We start from the raw sequence: 19,456 nt of genomic DNA, 5'->3' as shown, positions 1-19,456 counted from the left end.
CTAGCTGATCTCCCTACTTTGGGCCTTGCCCCCTTGCAGTATTTCCTCAACACAATAGCCAGAGTGATCTTTTCAAAACACATCAGATCGTGTTACTTCTCTGCTCAATAATTTTATGACTTGTGAGAGTAAAAGTCAAAGTCAGAGGTCTACCCTGTCTGCACCTTCAACCCCAGTCCCTACTTCTCTGACCTCATCTTCAACTAACATCTCCTGCCTTTCTCCCATTCCTGCCACATTACCTTCCTGGCTGTACATGCCAAGCACAGAATCATATCTCTTTCCAGTTTCAACTCACATGTCACCAGAGTGAGAGGTTCCTTACTATCCTGTTTATAAATGCAACACTCCCACTTTCCCCCTGCATGCCCCATACGTATTAACTCATCATCGTTCTCCATAGTGTTTATTAACCAACTGATATATTTCATGAATGTATTAATTTATCATCTTTCTCCTTTTCTTCTTAAATGCAAATTCCATGGAGAGAAGGGATTTTTTTCTGTTTTATTTACTGCTAATATCCCAAATCACTAGAATATTGTCTGATTATAGCCTGTGCTTAATAAACACTCATTGGAATGAATATAAATGAATAAAAAGAACATGCTTTGTGGAATCTGTTGAACATGGTAATTACACCATAAACGGTAGCTATTGTTATAAAGATAATTTTTTTTCCAGGGGATGTACTGTATTTTATACAGTCAAAGTTACATTTAAATTCCACTAATAGGGGCTTCCCTGGTGGTGCAGTGGTTGAGAGTCCGCCTGCCGATGCAGGGGACGCGGGTTCGTGCCCCGGTCCGGGAAGATCCCACATGCCGGGGAGCGGCTGGGCCCGTGAGCCATGGCCACTGAGCCTGCGCATCCGGAGCCTGTGCTCTGCAATGGGAGAGGCCACAACAGTGAGAGGCCTGCGTACCACACACACACACACACACACACAAAAAAAATTCCACTAATAGACAAGTTGTCCACTAAGAAAACCTGGACACGTTGTCTAATTTCAATGAACATTTGAAACAATTTGAAACATTTGAACAATTTCAATGAACCTGGATGAAAATGACAAGTTTGAAATGTCTACTATAGTGTTTGGTCCAAATCAATAGAGATTTGTTTTCTCTCTGTTTCCTATCCATCCCCTCTTAGTGCTCTTTGACAATTACTTTTTGAGTGTCTACCATGTGTCAATCACTGTGATTGCCACTGGATGTCAAAATATGAGATACAGTTCTTGCTTTCAAGTGTTTACAGTCCATTGAGAAGAAAACACATAAGCAAAAAAAAAAACGCTGTCAAAGAAATAGAGAAAGTAAAATAATGGACGTATGGAGGAAAGACACCTAACACTGGAAAAGTTGCCTGGATTAGGTAGTACCTAAGCTTAATCTTGAAGGATGACTGACGTTTATCCAAGCATCCAAGCTCAGAATGAGGAAAGCTCTTCCAGGGGAAGAGAAGAGCATAAGCAAATGTACAGAGACCTGAATGAACACAGTATGTGTGGGAATGTGTGACCAACTGTGTAAGGCTCGAGGGCAAGGTACAAACCAGCAGTGACAAAAGAGGAGCATGGGGATTTTGGAAGATACCAGGATATGAAAAGTCCTGTATGTCACACTAAAGAACTTAGGTCTTGTCCCATTGTCAATGGTAGGGGTGTGCGGTGGGTATGAGAGTATGGCGGAGCCACCTCTGTGCTTTAGAAAGACAATTATGCCAAATATGTGAAGGATGAATTTTAGTAAGTCTCAGGAAAGTAGGGCTTTAAGAGTATGGAATATGGAACCAGAATTTTAAGTTCCAATCTCACCAGTTCCACTGTTTCTGTTGGTTCCAAACCCACTAATATGTTCACATTCTAAACTTTCACTTTTAAGCCATGCAGGCTTTGAAAAGTTATGCACTATTTCAATTTTCTTTTCTGTAAAAATGAGATTAAAATCAGTATAGTTTCCACCAAGGTGTTATTATGAGCATTAAAGGCATTAAATTTGTGAATTGTAAGCACACTTAACTAAATATATGAATTATAAAACACCTTTAAAAATTTGTATAAATAAGAACTATAGGACACCAGTTAAAGTCATTATTTTATTTTATTTTAAAATTTTAAAAGATTATAGAAGTGTAATTAGGAAGTTGTTCTTTTTCGTTGAGATAGCAATGTTAGTTGTGATGGAGAGAGGAGATGGATTCAGAAGTATTTGTGAAGTAAAACTCTCAGAGCTTGGTAAGTGAGAGGCTAGGTTGGGGAGGATGGTGGGGGGTAAAGAAGCCTGAGACTTCTTGGATAGAGTACTCGGTTTCTAGTTCGGGTAATTCTGGATGTCATTTAATGGAATCTGGGATAAGGAGGAGATAGTCATATTACCCAGTTCTATCTATCTTTTCATTTACCAAATACTTATTCAGTACCTAATATGAACCTCTACTATGCTAGGTACTGAGAATACAAGAGTAAACAAGATACATGTGATTTCTGTTTTCATAAAGCTTAAATTCTAATGAATGAGGAAAGAAATGGTGGAAATAAACACCTAATGGATGAAATAAGCAACTAATTAAATACATGATATTTAATTATAAATATAAGTGCTATTAAAAAAAGTTATAAAACGTGACAGAGAACGGATCATATAACCTAAGGACTGACCTAGTTGTAATGAAGAGGAGGTGGATTCAGAAGTATGTGAAATAAAACTGTCAGAGCTTGGTAAGTGATCAGTGAGGTTGTGACATTTAAAAATATCTGAGAGGGGCTTCCCTGGTGGCGCAGTGGTTGAGAGTCCGCCTGCCAATGCAGGGGACACGGGTTCGTGCCCCGGTCCGGGAGGATCCCACATGCCACGTAGCGGCTGGGCCCGTGAGCCATGGCCACTGAGTCTGCGCGTCCAGAGCCTGTGCTCCGCAACGGGAGAGGCCACAAGAGTGAGAGGCCCGCGTACCACAAAAAAAAAAAAAAAAAAAAAAAAACAAATCTGAGAAATAAGCAGACAATGACAAAGGTGTATATAAGATGAAGCTAGTAAGATAAACAATGTGCAGGGCTTCTTTTTGGCCACCACATATATGTATATGCGATGGAAAGCCACTGAAGTGTTTAAAGTATAAAATACCCAATCCTGTCTGTGTATTTAAAATGTCCCTGTTATATGCAGCATTTTATGTGAAATGGATTAAAAGCAAGATAAAGAGTGAGTCTAATAGAGAGGCTTTTGTAATAGTTCAGGCAGGAGAGAGTAAAAAGTTGGACTAGCGTGGTAGTGGTGAAGATGCGAAGAAACAGAGAACCTTTAAAGGTGAGAGAGTATTCTATAACTGATCAATAGGTCACATCTTCCTATGGCAGGATCTCAAACGTATCCCTTCTCAAGGTCTATGTTTGGGAGGGTGGAAAGGGGAGTGTTGGGGAGAGTAGAAAGGAGAAACAGGCTTCATATAAAAACAGGGCCACTACTTGCATCTTGCAGACCTGCAGCTCAGGTGTCACAGGCTGCCTCTAGACTCACACCACCAAGCACCTGACTCTGTCAGTCAGGCATGCTGCTTACACTCTGTTCAGGTTGTCCAGGATCGTGTGCTAACCTCTGTGATCTCTGATATCCTTCGAGCTTCTTTTCACTCTCTATTTTCACCCTCTGAAGCCTGTTTCAGGGTCAAATACCTTATGCGTCTCTCTAGCTAGTGGGAACACTTTTTTCTCTTTCTGGATCCATTGCTTTTGTGATAATGTATTAGCTGGCTATGGCTCAATAACAAACTTCCCTAAAACTTAAAAGCTTAAAATAACACAGTTACTATCCAGTTTCTGTTGGTCAGGAATCTAGGCAGGCTTAGCTAGGTTCTCTGATTTATGGTCTCTCATCAAGCTGCCATGAAGGTACTGTTTGGGTCTACAGTATCATCCAAAAGCTGGATTGGAGAAGGATCCACTTCCAAGTTTACTCACATGGCTGTTGGTAGATTTCAGTCCTTTACTGGCTGTTGGCTAGAGGAAGTCCTCAGTTCCTAGTTACTTGGGTCTCTTCACAGGATAGTTCACAACATAACCAGCCTCATCAGAACAGGAATGTGAGAAGAGCCAGGGGGAGAGAGAGAGAGAGAGACAGAGAGAGAGACAGAGAGACAGACAGAGAGACAGACAGAGAGAAAAAAAACAGGCACAGAGTGTCATAGTCTTTATGGCTTAATCTCAGAATTGCCATCCCATTGTCATTTATATTCATTAGAAACAACCAGCCTGTGCTCAATTTGAGATTACACAAGTGTGTGAATTCCAGTAGGCTGGTGTCAACTGGGTGTCATTTCAAAGCTGTCTGTCACAAATGGGATGCATTCAGTGTGTATGGAACTTTGGGTAACACAGTTCCTTATTTTTAGTAGAGGTTTCTCCTCCCTGGGCCACACAGGTGTTCTCAGAGTGTCAGGTCCCCTTCATATATCTAGGTTCTTTCAAAGTATGTGCAGCCCACCACCTGCCTTCTTGTCCAATCCCATATATTTAAAAAAATAGTTTATAAATATGATGAAGGTGTCTAGAAAGATATATCTTAAACTGTTAACAGTACTTTATCTCTGCGATTACAGGCAGGGTCAGAAGACTTCCACTTTCTCGTTTTCTTTTTTCTCCTTTGTTGACTGACTGCCTGAATACATACTACATTTATCGAAACTTTTTTTTTTAACAAAGGGAAAAATAGTCATAAAAAATTCCACAGCAGAGCATTCCAGGGAAGATCATGTACACTGGCTACTCACCCTGCACTCCAACCTCTCCATCTTTCCCATCAAACTGGATATTTTCTCCCAGGGTCCTGCAGACAGTCCTTGAAGTCTTACCTTTGTTGTCTACTCCTAAGTCTCTCACAGTTAATCAGATAAGTCTGTTTAGGTCTAGAGCCCAGTGGTACACAAGGTTCAAGTCCTTTTCTATTAGATTCTTAGATATCAAGCAAATCAGAGGAACTGGCCAGAAACTAGTTTAATTGCTAAATATTTTATTATCCTAGACGCTTAAGGTGAACTTTCAAGAGACATCTACCTTTAAAAGTCAGTATGTCTGATTATCAGTTCCAGTGCAAATCACGACAATATGATAATTACTGTTCAGCAGACATGCTGTGATGCAACAGATGTATTACGGTTTTATAAAGCAATGGGTTCAGCAACCTACATGCATGGGCTATTTTTCTTATATTGGTTTAAGCAGCAGTTTATAAAAATGTCAATCTGATTATTATAATTCTCTGATCAAAATTGTCAGTTTTTTAATATCATTATAGCTTTTTTTTTTTTTTTTTTTTTTTTTGCAGTACGCGGGCCTCTCACTGTTGTGGCCTCCCCCGTTGCGGAGCACAGGCTCCGGACGCGCAGGCTCAGCGGCCATGGCTCACGGGCCCAGCCGCTCCGTGGCATATGGGATCCTCCCAGACCGGGGTACGAACCCGTATCCCCTGCATCGGCAGGCGGACTCTCAACCACTTGCGCCACCAGGGAGGCCCTCATTATAGCTTTTAAGATGAAGTTTTAGCTCTAAGTGGCACATGTGCTTTCATTATCCAGCCCCTGCCTACCTCTGTTGTCAAATCTAGGTCTCTCTCCACAAGCATTCTTCCCTCCAGGCTCTCTGAGCCACACATAGTACTGCCTCAAGCCTCTGTGCCTTTGACCATGCAGTTCCCCTGCTCTGTTGTCTCATTCATTCCTAGCCGCCCCTCCTTCCAAGCTCAGTTCAAGTGTACTGTGCCTTAGAGAGCTTTCCTTGCTTCTCCACTGTGGAGGATCAGATCTCCTTGAAAGAGATGACTGCACTCAGCTGCACACTGTGCAGTTAGCTGTGAACCTCCAGCTGTCAGCCCCTTCCGGATCCCTCTCAGCTTTTGAACCACTGTCGTCATGCTCTAGGACCTGGGTAGCCCCAGCCAGTGCTGAGTATTACAGCAGAATTACAAGGGCCTCTCCTTTTATCTGAAGCAAGCCTCCTTGAAAGGGCAATCTTTACTCAGGAACTCCCTGTTGGACTAGACGTCATTAGCTCTACATCTTGGTCGGAGGATCCTCTTGTCATTCCTGTTTCTTCTGCCTATTACCTTTCCACAGGTGTTAGCCCCCAAGAAAGCTCCATATTCTGTCTCACTATCTGCTTCCCAGCAGACACACTGAACACATCCACTGAGAAGTCAATGCTTTTCTTCTGTTATTCACCAGGCAGACATCTTCTATAGCACTTGTCACATTGTATCATAGTGAGAAGTGTGTGTGTGTGTGTGTGTGTGTGTGTCTGTGTCTCCCATTATTCTATAATGCTCTTGAGAGCAGAGAGCAAGTGTTATTGATTTTTGTATCACAGACCTTTGCACAATAATGTGGTATACTACAAGAGCTCAGTAGTGTCTTGAGTGGCAAAATTGCCAATAGGCCAGTCACTGAACCACATTTTCTTCTCTGTTGCTTTTATCAGCTACTGTCTCATCTCCTTCCCAACTATTATTTCCACTTAATACAACCACTCATACTGTTCTAAGTCCCAGAGTTTTGCCTTCTACTGCTCTACCTCTTTGCAAGATTTTAGATAAAACTCATAATTTAGTGATTGTGGAAAAAACAGTGTTCATTTGTATTAATTTTTTTAAACGTATAACCTCTAGGTCAAGTGAGTTTGCTAGTTTACTGACCTCAGAGTTGTAATGGCATTATAGATAAAAGCAAGAATGATTTCCTGGGTAGGGTTGGGAGGGAATTCTTCTTTTGAAGTATATTACTGCATAACAAATTACGCCAAACCTCAGCAGCTTAAAACAGCAACAGTTATTATTTCATAGATTCTATGGGTCAGAAATTTGGGCATGACTGACTGGGTCCTCTGACTCCGGGTTCCTCACAGGCTGTAACTGAGGTGTTGGCTGGGCTTGTAGTCTTGCCAAGGCTTTACTGGGGGAGGAAACACTTTCCAGATCTTGTACGTGGTTGTCAAGATTCAGTTCTGGGTGTTGTTGGACTGAGGGCCTCAGTGCTTCACTGGCTGTTGCCGGAGGAGGTCACCCTCAGCTCATTGTTACCTGGGTCTTTTCGTAAAGCAGCTCAAAACATGGCAGCTGATTTCATCCAAGCATGAAGAGCCAGAGGATATGGAAGCAAGGTAAAAAACATGACCTTTTGTCACTGAATCTCTTCATGCTGTACTCTGTTCATCAGAAGTGAGTCATTAAGTCCAGTCGTCACTTGAGGGAGGGGATTACACAGTGGTGTGACTAACAGGAAGCCGAGCTCACTGGGAGCATACCTCATGTGATAACTAAACTCTTTCTCTTCATCAGGACTTCCCTGGTGGTTCAGTGGTTAAACTCCATGCTTCTACTGCAGGGGGCACAAGTTCGATCCCTAGTTGGGGAACTAAGATCCCACATGGGGAACTAAGATCCTGCATACTGCATGGCCAAAAAAAAAAACAACCCCAAAATCAAAACCTCTTTGTCAATACTCTGTGGTTTCTCTCTTCAACTCCTCCATAATAACATTTTCAGCTTAGATCACAAGCATTTATTGAACACTTAATTTGTGCAGACACTTGTAAACTATAACATAGGTCTTCATTTCTCATTACTCTATTTAGCATGCATATTATTGTATAAAACTTCAATTCCTTTGCTCATTCAGTGTATATTTATTAACCACCTACTATGCACCTGAAATTGTACTAAATATTGGAATTTCTGAAATGAATAAGGACTCAAATTTTTAACCTACACCAATTTTTAGGTATAATTTAATTAGCTTTACTTTACAGTTGAAGTGACCTTTTAAAACTTAATTCTGTAACAGTATTTTTATAGAAAAATAACTAGTCTTTGGTATAATGTATACTTTGAGAATTATGCTATCAGGTTAGTTATGTGTTTGGGTTTTAGAACATGGCAGGATAAATACCCTTGTTTGAAAATTCATTATTGCTCCAATTTTGTTGTTCCTATTAATGTTCTGTTTATGCCATTAAACTGGCTGCAATGATTTAAATTCCTGTTTATAATAATGTGTGAACCCAGACATTTATAGTAGGAACATTAAAGTGAACTAGACTAGTACATATTCACAACAGTTGCAGTTTTCTCTCTCTCTTTTAATACTACTGATTTAGTTTGCATTAAACTTAAAGTTGTATTCCCTTTGCAAATTGCTTTTCTCCTTTACTCTCAAATATATCATAAATTAATTGTGAAACTACTAAGCACATAGCTATAATATGGAAAACAACTGCTCTAAGACCGACCAGAATGATACATGTGGTTCCTAGAAGTCTATCTACTGGATTGTGTATCACAATAAAACAAATACAGCATGGTGTGACCAAGAGTTATATGAGCTGGTTCTCAGAATCTTTCTGCCTCTTTCACAGTAGAAAGAACAGAAAGTAGAAAGTAAAGGAGATAAGATGTGATAGATCAGTAACATGGAGTAATAATGACAGTTTGGGATTCTAAATATAAACAAGCTGATGATAATTAAGTTCAAGGTGAGAGAGCAAAAAAGTGAAACTAGCTAATATGAGATTTATCTAGGGTTAGCTGTATAGCCATTGTTTGGATTCTACACATATATACACAGTTTTTGAAAAAAATAAGTAAATAATTGCCTTGGCCAAAATCTTAGAAATGTTTTAAATGTTTAACTTTGTATTATGAATTCTTTTTTAGATGTTTGGTAAAACCATTGTGTCAGATGACAGGTCAAATTTTAATTTGTGGCATGAAAGCACCATGTGAAACGTTTGCTGGCCTCTGACTCTCAAGCTGAGAGACTTGGGGTTACAGTGACCCCTGGGGGACAAGGAGAGGGTTTATGGGGTTCACAAATAAAATATGTTAACTCTAAAGTCTCCCTGGGATTATAGAGAAGAAATAAAACTTAGATTTCAGGCATGGGATTGAAAATATTTTTAAACAGACTTGTTTTGATAGAATCAGTTTATTTCCTTTGCACTAGAATAGACAAAATTACTACTTTGTGGGGAGGGCTGGTGGGTGGAAATTTTACTTGCCATGGGACAGTTAACAACATCTGGAGACATTTTTGATCTCTCCAAAATTAGACGGCGATAGTGAGTTAGCAGTGAATAGAGGCCAGGGATGCTGCTAAATGTTCTACAGGGCACAGGAGGCCCCCCTGCAACAAAGAACTACCTGGCCTCAAAAAACAATAGTGCCAAGATTGAGAAATGCTGAGCTAGGAGTGAAGTAGACACTGAAAGAAGAGGTGGAGGAAGGAAGAGTAGAAAAAGTGGTGTCTTTGTCCCCTCTGACAACGAGGGTCAGGGGAAGGAGGAGGAAGGAACAAAAGAGTTCCTGGCAAGATCAGGGCAAACCTAAGTGAAGAAAAGACTGACGTCTTGTTTTTCAACTGCAGCACAAGAAAGGAAGGCCACAAATATACCCTGGGAAAAAGACGGTGACATCTGGGTGTGAGAGGTACTTAAATAATCCCCTTAGTTTCCCACAAGTCTGAAGGTTGCATGAGGAGATGTATGTTTCCCCCAGGGCCAGAGTGAACTGTGGAGTCTGGCTGGGGAGTGAGCCAAGAAACCATCCCAAGGAAAAGGGAACTCACCTCAGATAGGTGCACATGCATTGCTAATGGGGAGAGGGGAGGGGCCTGAACGTGCACCAAGGCTCCATCCAAGATACAGAGACATTAGCACATGGGCCAGCGTTGACCAGCTCTGGAGTCTAAGGAGATGCTGTAATCCCTACTAAGATGTTTTTCACCTAAAACCCTAAAGGGATGAACCCCTCCTTCCCCTGCCACACACACTGCTAATACTACCACTGGAAACTGGCATGCGGGGACCATGTCCTGAGCATTTAAAAGGAATATAGAAGGGAGAAAAGGGAGAAGAGCCTTGGAGGGGAAAACAATGATATGGAGATGAACTTCTGAGCATCACTGTCATGCTTCTTTAGTGGCTAAACTCTTCTGAAGTGGCTGAAAATTTGTGCAATAGTATTGAATTTACCTGAAAGCTGATACAGTAAGTCATCTGACAGAGACTCAAAAATTAGTCAAGAAAAATTCCATTTTTTACACCTCTGTTATATGGGCTGTTGTAACTGTGAAATATCATACCTGTTACAGTACTTCTGGTGCTTTTTATTTCTTGACATTGTATAGTAAACTGTGAGAGACAGGACCTTCGATACAACTGATCATTACCTTCCCTTGGCTTTCTGTTTCATTCCTAGAAGTTGTATTCCTTAATGATAAGAGGCCATCTGCCAATGGTTTACATTTTGGCATCGCCAACCCTGTTCATCTCATTAAATCTTACTCATTCTTTTTGGTTCAACTTAAACATCTCTTCCACCTGGAAACTTTCCCTGACCACTACAGATTAGGTTAAAATCCCCTGAAATACATTTTCATAGCGCTTAACAAACTTTGCTGTAACTCTATTAAATTTTTCATTTTCTTTGAAGACAAAGTCAGTGTTTATGGCTTGTCATGTTTATGGCTTCCCTGTCTCCAGGGCCTAACACAGTACTTTATACTTCACAGGCACTAACAAATATAAATTTATCTAACTAAGTAATTAAATCTGTTGAAATCTGCAATGACAGTTAAGTTTTACAGCTAATTACAGCTCTTAAAGCCTTTCCCCCATTTTCTACATTCAAAAGCCTATTTCTGCTACATATATCGTTTATGAAAAGTATTTGTTTTTAAAACTGAACTTTGAAACTCTGTTGCCTCCTGTTTCCTGGGTGACATAAAGTAGGACCATGGCATGTAAGAGAAGGGATGATAAATTAGATATTTGGGTTAGAAGCTCCCAAGGGTGAGATACTCGACTGTTTCAGAGAACCAAATGTACATAACAAATATTCAACTGTTTTTTTTTGAATAAGGGAGAAAATGTGGTGGAAAATCCTATAGGTTTTAGAGACTGACACAAGCAAGGTAGAGGGCTGGCTCCACTGTTTACCAAGTTTGTGATCTTGGAAGTAACCTATTCAAATGTCTGTTTCTTAATATGAGGAAATTGGCATAACAATACCTACTTGTATTTTTGCCGGTTATATATTTGCATCTGTGTGTGTGTGTGTGTCTGTGTGAGTGTATTTTCATCTAAGTCCTTGTACAGGCTAAATCATAATCCAATTTCTCCCCATAAAAACGTTAAGTGTCTTTAGCACACATTTCCAATTCTGCTGGTGGAAGAAGTCAGTTGGTCTCTTGAATGATACCTTCAACTAACTAGGAAGGGCCCAACTGCTTTTTTTTTTTTTTTTTTTTTAATCTTCAAGCTCATCAGAGAAGAGACTAATCCAAGTTGCTCTGTGCTGTCATAGCATGGTGTGGTATGAAACATTTACTGGATTCCTGGTGATTAATTTCTGAAACTGCTCCATCGCCAAGACATTTAACATTTAGGGCATTGCTTAAAAGCAGGGAATTCCCTTTGACAAAACTTGCTAACGAGGGTAAGAAACACATGTCCTCTCTCCCCTTGATAAGCCAGATCCAGGGAACCAAGGTCTGTAGAATGTCAACGTCTCAATTTCTCATTTTGCTTGAAAAGCTAGTGATGCATGGAGTTAACAGAATGGACGTGCTGATGCTGAGCTATTTCATGATAAAACTGATGCCTAAAGAGGTAATTTGTCTGACTTTTAATCCTACCATACTAAATTGGAGGAGAAAAAATAATTACATGGGGTCTTGAAATCAGTTATTAAACTAAAAATTCCTTTAGAGTACAAATTTAATATCCATTTTATGATTAAATTCTGCCATTATATTCCCAGAGCCTCTGGATAAAATCCCACTTTGTAGTTTGATCAGCTTTCTGTCATCTGCTCCTTCCCTGTCTCTCCACCCCCTTCCTGATGCTCATCCCCATTGTGTACTCTGCTCCGACCATGCTGAAATACTCGTGATTCTCAAATAAACTATGCCTTTTTACTCCTCTGTGACCTAACTCTCCTAAGCAAAGCTTATCACCCCCGCTTACTGTACTTTGCATTTCAAATTATTTATTCAACAGACATTCATTAAGTGCCTTCTATGTCCCAGTTATAGCAGAAGGTGCTTGGGAAATACAACACTAAAGGCATGACCTCTTTCCTCGAGGGTTTCAGATCTTATAAAGGGAGACCTGCAGATAAATAAATGCTCAGAGATTTTATGGTGGGTGCAATAGAAGTGTATACTGCATGCAGTAGATAGCATGGCAAATTCCAAAGGGGTGAGTAGGTTTGGAAAAGGATTCAGAGAGGACTAATGATTGAGCTGAGGCTTAAATGAAGGTTAGAAGGCAGAGAGAGCTGTGGAGGAAAAGGTAGAGTTAGGAACTTTTCTGGTATGTCAGGGAAAATATTTGGAGAAACTACAAACATATTGGAATAGTGGTTAAGAGTTACTAGGATACATCTGGGGCCCAAGATGTGAGTCTGGATTCAGACTCTGTGTCTGCATGTCCCATGTGTACATAATCAAACCTCTCAATTCCTTCATCTCTAAAAGGTGAGTAACCATCTTCCACAGTGTCATCAAAACTAATCCAGAGAGTATAAAGCACTTAGCGGGAACACATTATTAGAGCTCACTTATATTACTTTCTTGTTTATGTTATTATTTTAGAGGCTATCGTATAGTGTGAGGGGGTGGTATGTGATGAGAGACAGAGTTAGAAACAGAGAGAGGCATTAGTTAGAAGCTCAATATGCCGTATGTATGCTGGACAACATAAGAGTCTCTGGAGGTGTCCACATGCTAATTCCTAGAATATGTGAACATGTTAGTTTATATGACTTTGGGACTTTGGAAACTTAATTAATTTAAGAATCTTGTGATGGTCCCTGATACCAAAACCAGACAAAGATACTACAAAATAAGAAAATTACAGACCAATATCACTGATGAATATAGATGCAAAAATCTTCAACAAAATATTAGCAAACAGAATCCAACAACACATTGAAAGGATCATACACCATGATCAAGTAGGATTTATCCCAGGGATGCAAGGATTCTTAAATATATGGAAATCAATCAGTGTGATACACCATATTAACAAATGGAGGAATAAAAGCCATATGATCATCTCAATAGATGTGGAAAAAGCTTTTGACAAAATTCAACACCCATTTATGATAAAAACTCTCCAGAAAGTGGGCACAGAGGGAACCTACCTCAACGTAATAAAGGCCATATATGACCCACAGCAAACATCATTTTCAATGGTGAAAATCTGAAAGCATTTCCTCTAAGATCAGGAACAGGACAAGGATGTCCACTCTCGCCACTATTATTCAACATAGTTTTGGAAGTCCTAGCCTTGGCAGTCAGAGAAGAAAAAGAAATAAAAGGAATAAAAACTGGAAAAGAAGTAAAACTGTCACTGTTTGCAGATAACATGATACTATACATAGATAATCCTAAAGATGCCACCAGAAAACTACTAGAGCTAATTATTGAATTTGGTAAAGTAGCAGGATACAAAATTAATGCACAGAAATCTCTTGCATTCCTATACACTAACAATGAAAAATCAGAAAGAGAAATTAAGGAAACAATCCCATTCACCATTACAACAAAAAGAACAAAATACCTAGGAATAAACCTACCTAAGGAGGTAAAAGAGCTGTACTCAGAAAACTATAAGACACTGATGAAAGAAATCAAAGGTGACACAAACAGTTGGAGAGATATACCATGTTCTTGGATTGGAAGAATCAATATTGTGAAAATGATTATAGTACCCAAAGCAATCTATAGATTCAAGGCAACCCCTATCAAATTACCAATGGCATTTTTTACAGGACTAGAACAAAAAATATTAAAATTTGTATGGAGACACAAAAGACCCTGAATAGCCAAAGCAACCTTGAGGGGAAAAAGACAGAGCTGGAGGAATTAGGCTTCCTGACTTAAGACTGTACTACAAAGCTACAGTAATCAAGACAATATGGTACTGGCACAAAGACAAATATAGATCAATGGAACAGATAGAAAGCCCATAGACAAACCCATGCACCTGTTGTAAACTAATCCATGACAAAGGAGGCAAGGATATACAATGGAGAAAAGACAGTCTCTTCAATAAGTGGTGCTGGGAAAATTGGACAGCTACATGTAAAAGAATGAAATTAGAATACTCCCTAACACCATACATAAAAATAAACTGAAAATGGCTTAAAGATCTAAATGTAAGACTGGACACTATAAAACTCTCAGAGGAGAACACAGGAAGAACACTTTGTGACATAAATCACAGCAAGATCTTTTTTGACCCACCTCCTAAAATAACGGAAATAAAAACAAAAATAAACAAATGGGACGTAATGAAACTTAAAAGCTTTTTCACAGCAAAGGAAACTATAAACAAGATGAAAAGACAACCCTCTTTTCTTGGGAGGGAGAAAATATTTGCAAACGAATCAACTGACAAAGGATTAATCTCCAAAATATATAAACAGCTCATGCAGCTCAGTATTAAAAAAACAAACAAACAAATCAAAAAATGGACAGAAGACCTAAATAGACATTTCTCCAAAGAAGACATACAGATGGCCAAGAGGCACATGAAAAGCTGCTCAACATCACTAATTATCAGAGAAATGCAAATCAAAACTACAATGAGGTATCACCTCACACTGGTTAGAATGGGCATCAGCAGAAAATCTACAAACAACAAATGCTGGAGAGCATGTGGAGAAAAGGTAACCCTCTTGCACTGTTGGTTGGAATGTAAATTGATACAGCCACTATGGAGAACAGTATGGAGGTTCCTCAAAAAACTAAAAATAGAATTACTGTATGACCCAGCAATACCCACTACTTGGCATATACCCAGAACAAACCATAATTCAAAAAGACACACTCACCCCAGTGTTCATTGCCGCACTATTTACAATAGCCAGGTCATGGAAACAACCTAAATGCCCACTGACAGATGAATGATAAAGAAGATGTGGTACATATATACAATGGAATATTACTCAGCCATAAAAAGGAATGAAATTGCGTCATTTGCAGAGACGTGGATGGACCTAGAGACCGTCATACAGAGTGAAGTAAGTCAGAAAGGGAAAAACAAATATTGTATATTAACGCATGTATATGGAATCTAGAAAAATGATACAGATGAACCACAAAAAGTTATGGTTTGGAAACAACTGACCACTTTGAGTTGTTAGTGAAAAATTAATCAGTTAATCTCAGAAATAAATGGAAAATTTTATTGAAACCAAATTGAGGATTATAACCCGGGAACAGCGTCTTGGAAAACTCCTAGAACTGTTGTGCACATTAGACGTCAAGGCACAGTTATATAAGTTTTTTGAGGCAGAGAGCTTCATAGTAAATGATGTATTATTGACAGTTTACACAATCCAGATCTAAGTGTCATCATTAGAAGGATGTTATCTTTTAAGGAGTTGTCTTGTCAGTGCTAGGAGAATGTTGCTTTTTAAGGTTCAGCAGATATTTCTACAGATGGGGGAGGTTTGGTCAATGCATAATGTTGATACACAATACAAACTAAAGGGGAGAGAGGAGGTCAAGAGGTAGAGAAAATTTTTTATGTTTAAATGTTTCTTCTCTTGCCATAAAATATGAACTTTATTTCACAGGCTTTAAAAAGTCAGCTTTCATTTCAAAAAATGTAAAAAATAATATCATTATAGTATGTAAAATAATTGATAACAAAAAACTTCATTTTTGACATCATGGATTCGATTATGAGCTAATTATAATCTTTCTTTTCTTTAGTTGTTTTTGTAATGTATCAACTTCCAGATTTACTTTGACCAAGTTCTAGTATATCATTTTAAGTATAGAAACAAATTGTCACTCTATTGCAATAAATTTATTACATCCAATCCAACTGCATTTAATCCATCAAAGTTGACAACATCCCCTCACAAAATATTTTACCAAGAAAATTTTGTTTGAGTTAATGACTTAGGAGCACTGTTGTCAAAACCAAGTTTTTGTGCTCAAAGCAGTGAGGCCAAACCAAACAAAACATTGGAGTTTCAGAGAGGAAAAGGGTTCATTGTAGGGCCAGGCAAGGAGAATGGGTGGCTTGTGCTCAAAAGACCCAAACTCCCTGATGGTTTCAGGGAAGACTTTTTATAGGCAAAATTTAGAGTGAAGGCTTCAGAGTATGTGACTTTCTTCTGATTGGTTGGTGGTGAGGTAACAGGGCAGTGCTCCAGGAATCTTGTGCTCAGCCTGAAGTTGCCATTCTCCACCTGGGTGGGGGCCTTAGTTCCTGCAGAAGAGCTCAAATATATATTGTTATGTATATCCCTTCAGGAGGAACCAGGACCTTGCTTTATTTCTGCACTATTGTTTCTTGACTTTTCCTCCTCTGTTGCTGCATTCCGTCCGTTCCCTGATTCGTAACTGTTTGAATCTGCCCTTTAGAACTCAGGGAAGGTCTAGGAGGCTGAAGTCTTTTTCTTACAAACACAAAAAGGGGGCCATGGAAAGGCTTTTGTGCCCAGGAGGTCCCCACAGTGTGCTTGGTTTCAGCACTACACCAAAAATAAGTCTATTCCACAGTAATAATTGTCTTATAGCATATAGCTAAGTAAGTTCTTATGAGCCTTAAAAAATAAGGGATGATTGGACAATATTGGTATTTTAATCAGTATCTTTCTAAAACAAATTCTTATGACTAGATAACAATTCTGCTCATATATTGGGTTGGCCAAAAAGTTTTTTTGGGTTTTTTCCATAAGATGTTACTGAAAAATCCAAATGAACTTTTTGGCCAACCCAATATTTTGATTAAAGTCATTAATGTCACCTTAGGTGTATTTGGTATTTTATTGATGACTTTCATCAAAGGTAACAATGATTCTTGCAATAACCTTACTTGTATATGAGTAGGTATGTCCAGGTGCATATATATGTAGGAGAGAGAGCAGGATAGTCACCACTTTAGGTGATTATGAACAAGTTCCATGCTCACCACTTCAGAGCTCCAAAAATCAAATGTCACACCAAATACCAGTTTGGCTATGACAAGTACTTAAAAAAAAAGATGCTTTTTTTTAAGCATCTACTATTTATAGGATACAGTTTTATAATGTTGAAGAGGATAAAATAATGTCTGAAATTTCAACAAACTCTCTAATATGTAGATCCGATTTTCCATACTCTGCATCAAATTAAATACCTGAGAATTATATAATTTAAAGGCTGTCATAATTTTATTTTTATATCAATTTCTCTTAAAATCTGAGATACAATCAATGTAATATTTTTAAGGTTGAAAAATCTTCATTCTTTGAAAATGTTTCCTTTTGAAATACTGAGAAAAATTTCAGATGCCATTCTAGTGAATAATGTACCTGATTGAACTGGCTGATACTATTTTTGGTCAGAAACAAGATGCCATTCTGAAGAAATGAATCTGATTTCATTTTTGTGGCTGGGAAAGTAGGTAAAGCAATTCTAAAGTGGTTTTGAATTATGATAGCCTCATGAAAAATGTGCATTCCCTTGTAAGCAAATGACTAGAAAGGGGCCTCAAGCTTTTGGATGTGTAAGCTAATCATTTAGAGGTGTCTATTACAATCTGTCCTTTTACTTCATAATTCTAATGCATTTAATTCTTCTGTAACATGCTTTTTTAAAATTATAAATATCAAAAGCATGGAAACAATACTGACTTTATATTCTGTGAAGTATTTACTATATATTTTCTTGAGACCAGGATAACCTGATTTAATTCCAGTTAGCAATTAAATAATTGAATTCTAATTATGTCACATGAGCTCTAGATACTAAAAAATTGCCTAAGTAATGTATAATTTATCCACACCAATTAGAGTTACATGATTGTATTATGAACCTCACACTAACCCTCTTCCAGAAAGAAGGTTAGACCAGAAAATACTGAACAGTAACCCAGATGATGCTTGATAGAGAGTTGGGGGCCTAAATTAAAAGTTAAAAAAAGAAAAGGCTAGAGCTTAGTCTTCAAGTAAAACCCTTCAAAGTTCAGAACTTTTAATTACTCAGAGACAGAGATTTAATTCAATAAATAGAAATAGTAATTTATCTTCAGATGCTGTGCTAGTGTGTTGTATTTCTTGGTGTGGTGGATTAAAAATGAAGTGACTGGCATTCTACACTGATAATTGGAACCATTTCTATTCTTTTGTTATATCTTGCCAAGCAATCACTGGTGTGCATTAAAAATAAATAATAAATTCCAGCCCCTCATTAAACACGTGAAACCAAAGGTCTGCCTAGGGTTTTCTTTCTTTTTTGGCCTGCAGTTATTACCACTGAATTATTTTGAATGAACTGCCTGTTAGCCGCCTTTATTTCAAGGCCCACATATTTTAATAATTTGGCTACTCAGAGAAACTCAAAACAGATGACTACAATTACTGAGACATACCTAAAAGTTGTATTTTTTTCTATAATATAAAAAAGTCTTTACATTTATTTTCATCTGTCATTATTGTTTTAATGACTAATCTACAACAATTTAGAAGAATGTAAGAATCTGTATAGATGAAACAAAATATTTGTATAAGAAATAAAATATTGAATCCTTTTTATTCTACTTGGTGCTTCATTTAGACAATTGTGAGTATCCATTTGCTCTTAAATATCGTCTGATTTTTTAATCTCCTGTCCACTGAAAATAGGTTCACGGAGAAATTTATGCCTCCTAGGTAAGGTTGGAGTCAAAGTATTTGAATAGAAGTTTGGCAACTGAAATTTATATTGCCTGCTGACACAAAGAAATTGTTATAAAAATTGGCATTGATACTTCAAGTCTCAATTGTTTGGAGATATTTATAAAGCATGACCCATTTGTGCTAATTGGGAAGCTTACACACATACACACACACATTACCAAATTTCATTTTTAAAATTCTATTATTTAAAAACAATTCACCTTGGGCTTCCCTGGTGGCGCAGTGGTTGAGGGTCCGCCTGCCGATGCAGGGGACACGGGTTCGTGCCCCAGTCTGGGAAGATCCCACATGCCGCGGAGCGGCTGGGCCCATGAGCCATGGCCGCTGAGCCTGCGTGTCCAGAGCCTGTGCTCTGCAACGGGAGAGGCCACAACAGTGAGAGGCCCGCATACCGCAAAAAAAACACAAAAGAACAACAAAAAAATTCACCTTAAAAATAACCAAGAATGCTTTACTAGCATTGGGTGGTCTTAATGTACAATACACAGATGAACTGGAGAAAGGGGCTTAGCCCAGTGCTTCATCACCCCAGGCTCTCTCTGTTTTTCTCTTTCCTGAAGTGGGAGCTACATACTTCAGTAAGCTTAGCCCATGTATAGCTGCCAGGTTTCAGTCACTTTTCTTCTTTCTTTAGGTTATCTTTTATTCTGCCCTCATGGCCACTTGTTTATCATTTATAGCTCTCATTTTAAATATATATTCCCTGTCACTGCTCCTTCTGCTAAACT

Source organism: Mesoplodon densirostris, chromosome 8 (genome assembly GCF_025265405.1).
Source record: "Mesoplodon densirostris isolate mMesDen1 chromosome 8, mMesDen1 primary haplotype, whole genome shotgun sequence".
NCBI classification, from domain to species: Eukaryota; Metazoa; Chordata; class Mammalia; order Artiodactyla; family Ziphiidae; genus Mesoplodon; species Mesoplodon densirostris.
Note: the sequence above shows the minus strand (reverse complement) of the source record.